Source organism: Mizuhopecten yessoensis, unplaced genomic scaffold, assembly GCF_002113885.1.
Source record: "Mizuhopecten yessoensis strain PY_sf001 unplaced genomic scaffold, ASM211388v2 scaffold2275, whole genome shotgun sequence".
In the NCBI taxonomy this organism is placed as follows: Eukaryota; Metazoa; Mollusca; class Bivalvia; order Pectinida; family Pectinidae; genus Mizuhopecten; species Mizuhopecten yessoensis.
The window spans coordinates 117261-124116 of NW_018404465.1; positions in this window are offsets into that span (position 1 = coordinate 117261).

The following is a 6856-nucleotide window of genomic DNA, read 5'->3' on the forward strand; positions in this document are numbered from 1 at the left end:
TCTGCTGTCAAAAGCATAGAGACATTTTGCCGAATTGCACTCTGATACTGCAGGCAGTCAGGGGGACGGGTAACAGGTTTACCTATTCCGCCCCTTAGTGGATGTTTAAAAGGGGTCATAACGATGACTCAGCTGGTGACCCCCTTCGTTTATTTTTTATCGAATCGCCTTCTGTCCTAACCCAGATTGATTCTTTGATTTTCCAGACACACCAGGACATATTGTGAACCAACACCCACGAGAACAAATGATTAACCAACACACGCCAAGGCAAACTGTAAACAAACACACACCCCAGGACAAACTGTAAACTTACACCAACCAGAACAAATCATTAATCAACAAACACATGGACGAATTGTAAACAAACACACGCGGACAAATTGTAAACTGACACACGCAAGGACAAATTGTAAAGCAACACACACCAGGGCAAGTTGTAAAATAACAAACACACGGACAAATTGTAAACCAACACACGCCAGAAAAAAAGTAAAGCAACACACACCAAAACAAATTGTAAACCAACAGACAACTCAGGACAAATTGTAAAGCAACACACATCAGGACAAATTGTAAAATAACACACTCACACGGACACAATGTCAACCAACACACACCAGGGAAAATTGTAAATTAACACACACAAGGACAATATGAAAAACAACACACGCCAGAACAAATTGTAAACCAACACACACCAGGACAAATTGTAAAACAACACACACCAGAACAAATTGTAAACCAACACACACCAGGACAGATTGTAAACAAACACACACCAGGACAAATTGTAAAGCAACAAACACAAGGACAAATTGTAAAATAACACACTCACACGGACAAAATGTCAACCAACACACACCAGGGAAAATTGTAAAATACCAAACACATGGACAAGTTGTAAACCAACACACCGCAGGACAAATTGTAAAGCAACACACAAGGACAATATGAAAAACAACACACGCCAGAACAAATTGTAAACAAACACACACCAGGACAAATTGTAAAAATCACTCACAAATTTGTAAACCAATACACAGTAATAAAAACATGTGAACGTATTACAAGCGTGTAAACTTGCGTTAGTACGTAGTTCAATGGTTTAAGGTTCTGCTAAATGACCGTTTTTAAAAATATATCATCATATCATGAGAGTATTTTTGGTACTCAATTATTGTCCTCTATTAAATGCTTGCAAAATATCGGACACGTATATAGTACTAAAGGCGGCACCACAATTTCACAATGAATACTATCAAACGATGATCTGCTTAAACGGTCGGTAATCAATTTCAACGTTCGGTCTACCAGCACAAATCCGGTCGAAATTAACATAGATAGAAACTGACACTGCTATGATAATGAAATCAGTATCATTCCTTCAGTGTAAAACCGATTACTACAAATCTACACTCGCCCAGATCAGAAATGTACCACGTGACGCACTGTCCCCTTCCCCTGAGCCAATCACGTAATGTTAAAGCATCACCGACACGTTTGAAATCAGATTACGGGACAATCGTGCAAACTTTAGGTCGTTATGTACTTAAATAATTGACCGCTGATTTGTTAGACCCATCTCAATTAGAATAGAACATGTTCTCCCGGATAGGCTTAGAGTACACAAGCCGAGGCCTGCGGGTACTCGGTATTTTGACGTTTCGCGTCTGGTAAGAAAAGTACTTTCACGCGTCATCTGTTAAACTTAAGAGTACACTTTTAAACAACCACCCCTGGTCGTCAATAAAATCCATCAGTATGGAAATATGTAAAATCAAAGTTGTATTCACACACAAACAATGTACGTATTAAATGTTTCGCTACGTTTGAAGACCGACTGGTTCATTTGTGAACCTATATTGATCTCTTTGTCATAGCCTGTCAAAGGAACCAGTCGGTCTTGGAACGTTGCAACACGTTAAATAAGTACATTTATTGTGTTTTAATCAAAACTTAGATAGCACCTCTGGTCGAATGTAAAATTGTGCCAGCTTCTCCTTTAACAGACTTATTTCGACTTAATTTGGTATAAAGCATCCATTGTCATATTAAATAACGTTTCATATAAACTGAATGACGTGCCCTATTCCCACCTAATCTTCGGTACAAGGAGCGCAGTTATCAGGGGTTTTCTTTTAAAATCAACTTTGATGTATTTTAATTTAATTTCGTGTTCAGCAATCCTCGGGCCAAAGGGATTCAATATTCTTTATAGTGCAAAGTTCACAGGTCTTAATGGGAAATATTTACAATAAAGCTACTTCAATTCATAATGTACGTTTCGAAATATTAATATTTCCAAACAGTAAATAATAATCACTTATTAAAGTGTCTTTGTTAAGTGACATGGTCACTTTTTAAAGATTGATACGAACCTGAGAAAGAGTTTATATTGAAATGCAGTCAATTAATACCGCAACCTTGCTGGTCGGGGATAGTGAAAACAACAATATACCTTGCTATATTGCATATTGAAGGAGGTAACTAATGAGATAAAGTCCTGCAGATGTTGAGATTTCCCGTAGTCATTTGCGTTGAGGTTGTACTCTAAAATCAGATCCGCGCTATCACAAGGAAGCAAATACGCCAACATACCGCCTCCAGCACGCATACACACATACACACATACACAACACACATTGAGACACATTTTTAAATTACTTTAGCTGCTAAAAGGACGTCAAACAAATGTTATCATCAAACCAAACCAGTCCTGCTGCTTCCTACAAATGGGAAAAAGGGAACCAAAGTGGTCTACTATCCTACTACAAATATCAGATTTTTTCTTATTTGCTCACTTCCCTACTATTGTTTTAACAGCGTTTCTCTTTAACCATGACTCCATATGACCTTACAAGAACACAAACACACACCACCACCAAAACACAAAATAGCCTGATCACCATATCAAGTCTGAAAAACTTAAACAAACTGTTTTTTTGTGTGTGTTCACAGACTGTTGAAATCTTATCATTATAGAGAAATTGTTCGACCATAAAACAAGAGTACCGCGGGGCGGAACAAAATACGCCCGTCGAATGCCATATAGTGTTATATACTTTCTTATATTGAAATAAAATCTACATCATTCTAAGAATGGTTAGCTGATATGCTATAACAAATGTAGGAACAAATCTTCAGACAAAAAATCAAATACTGAAATGAACAAAAGGCAATACAATTTGCAAAAATCGTCGAATCAAAATTCTTTTAAGGGAGACAAAACTTCATATCATGATTATAATGTATACCAAGTTTCCAACAGATCGGTCGAAAAATGTAGGAGGAGATTGTCGGACAAACAAAGTTAACGCCGGCCGGCCGGCCCGACAACGCCATACCATAATACTACCGTCAAATTTGACGGTCGTATAGTAGAGCAGTTCACACCATCCCAGACAGACGAACACGCATAAGTAACCGATATCTCCAGAAAGGTGTACTTTGACAGCTGGAGAGCGTGCATCTCGTTAACGTGCACAAATGCAGAAATCATGCACGTGCATCAATATATTATGTAAACGATGTACTTCTTATGTATCAATCAGTTTTATAGCTTTATGGTGTGTCGCTCAAGATCTAGTCCTAACAAGCATCATTAGCTTTTTGAACCAATTTTTGAATCTCAACACATTTTTCTTATCCAAACTGAAATAGAAAAAGTCGTTTTAGGAATCTAAAATACTATTAAGAATATGATAACCATTACAGAAAAAAAAATACAATTTCTCGAAAATAAATATAATTCGAAAATTGTATATTTCACGTTAAGCTTATAGAAGTAATGAGATAAAGTCTTCCAGATGTTGAGATTTCCCAACTTGCGCCTTCCTTAGTTATACCAAATGTTCTTCGCTTTTTTCTTTTCCGTTGAGGTTGCACTCTAAAATCAGATCCGCGCTATCACAAGGAAGCAAATACAACATCATACTACCTCCAGCACGCATACACACATACACACACAGTTTTAGCTGTTAAAAGGACGTCAAACAAATGTTATCATCAAACCAAACCAGGCTTGCGGCATCCTACAAATGGGAAAAAGGAATCCAAAGTGATCTGCTATCCTACTACAAATATTAGATTTTTAGTTCCACTGAGCTTTGCTCAAGTAACCGATTCTAATCGCTTTCCGTCCGTCGTCGTACGCGTCCGTCGTGCGTAAACTTTTTACATTTTTAACTTCTCAAGAACCAGTGGATGGGTTTTGTTCAAACTTGGTCAAAATCATCCTTTGGAGATGAGGCTTCAAAATTGTGGGATTCCTACCCCAACCCCTGGGGCCAGGGCGGGGCCCCAAAGGGAAAATTTACCAATATTTCAAAAATCTTCTCCAGACTCAGAGGTACTACAGTCATTTTCTCTGCATGGAAAGAACGATCATCGGGGGCTTTTTCTAAATTGTAAATTTCAGGACCCCCGAGCTATCCGTTCTCCCTTGGGGAGAGGGTAAAGTTAATTATAGTTTATATAGGGAAATAACACTTTTGGGTATATTTTATCCATTTTCAGCAAAAACTTTAGTCATAATAATCTTAGGTGAATGAGGGTATTACATTGTAAAATTGGGATTCCTGCCCCATCCCGAAGGGCTAGGACGGGGCCCCAAAGGGAACATTTACCAATATTTCAAGAATCTTTTTATCCAGACTCAGAGGTACTAAAGTCATTTTCTCTGCATGGAAAGAAAGATCATCAGGGGCTTTTTCTAAATTGTAAATTTCAGGACCCCCGAGCTATCCGTTCTCCCTTGGGGAGGGGGTAAAGTTTACTATAGTTTTTGTAGGGAAATAACACTTTTGGGTATATTTTATCCATTTTCAGCTAAAGCTAGGGCTAGGACGGGGCCCCAAAGGGAACATTTACCACTATTTTTAAATTCTTTGATGACATGACAAGTATTGTATTTCACTAAGTTTACATGCTGATTTCCACATCACATCTAAATGATAAAATAAAACTACCAGTACCTTTAATATAACTCAGGTGACCGCCAAGGCCCTTGGGCCTCTCGTTTCTCATTTGCTCACTTCCTTATTATTGTTTTAACAGCGTTTCCCTTAAACCCTGACTCCATCTGACCTTACAAGAACATTAACACAAACACACACCACCACCAAAACACAAAATAGCCTGATCACAATATCAATTCTGAAAAAACTTAAACAAACTGTTTGTTGTGTGTGTTCACAGACTAATGAAATCTTATCATTACAGAGAAATCGTTCGACAATAAAATTAAGCAGTTCAAATGATGAGTTTTGAATCGTACGCCCCATCCCAGACAGACTAACACGCATAAATACTACCGATATCTCTAGAAATGTGTACTTTGACAGCTAGCGCGTGCATCTCGTTAGCGTGCAAAAATGCAGAAATCATGCACGTGCATCAATCTATTATGTAAACGATGTACTTCTTGTGTATCAATCAGTTTTATAGCTTTATGGTGTGTCGCTCAAAGCATCATTAGCTTTTTGAACCAACTTTTGAATCTCAACACAGTTTTATTATTATCAAAACCGAAATAGAAAAAATCATTTTAGGATTCTAAAATACTATTAAGAATTTTATTACCATTGTAGAAGAAAAAATCATTACAATTTCTAGAAAAAATATATTTTTTTTAAATTGTATATTTCACGTTAAGCTTATATAACACCATAGAGGGGCCTGCACTCGTTGTTACAGAACATAAGCACCATTTCTTCCAGTGTTATGTACCCTCGAACCGTACTGGGGAGACTGTACTTTAAAGACGTGGATAATATCAGACCGTACTTATCATACAATTTGATGTTAAGTTCTACTACACTTAAGACGTTGGAACATTGGGGAATAAATCAATTCGGAGTTTCTCTGTACCCTACCATTGGGAATGTACATGTCGTCGAGGGCATGCTTTTATTTGGCGGAGCGAGTCGGAGTGTGATGAGTGTCGGTGCGTGGCAGAAATGAGTGAAGGAATCAAAGGTATGAGAAAGGGAAGGATTGAGAAAAGGGTATCGTTCAATTATGAATGAAAATGATCGGTACATGTAGATAGTGCAAACTTTGTAATAAATAATAATAACTCGACAACTGAAAGTAAAAACTCGACAATAGGTAGAGAAACAGCAAAGATAGTGACACGTCGAAGTAAACATCGAAAAAGCGATAAAAGACGCTGAAACCTCGACATAGGATGGTGAAATCATGACATAAGATAATGAAAATTCGACAAAAGATAGTAAAAACTCAACAGATAGTGACGAATCGACATAAGATAGAACAAACTCGATCATAGATAATAAAAACTCAATAATAGAGATTGAAAAATTGACATTAGATAATGAAACCTAGACATTCGATAGTGAAACCTCGACAAAGGAAAGTGAAAAATCAACAATAGATAGTGAAAACTCACCAATAGATATTGTAAGCTCGATAATTGATAGTGTTAACTCGATTATGTATACTAAAAAAGTAAAAAATAGATAGCAAAAAAATCGACATTAATGGTGAATAGAAAAAAGTGAAAACTCACCAATAGATATTGTAAGCTCGATAATTGATAGTGTAAACTCGATTATGTATACTAAAAAAGTAAAAAATAGATAGCATAAAAATCGACATTAATAGTGAATAGAAAAAAGTCAATAATATAAAATGTTGTTTAATGTCCTTTTCACAGCTAAGGATTTAAGGACGTGCATCCATGTATGTTGTGTAAGCGGGCATGTGTGTATGTTTGGCGTAGACAGGGTACATTATGTATGTTGGTGTATTTACTCCTTGTGATAGCAGGGACCTGACGCCGACTTTATAGTGCTATTTCACAGAAACACCATGCCGAAAGCACCCAGCACAG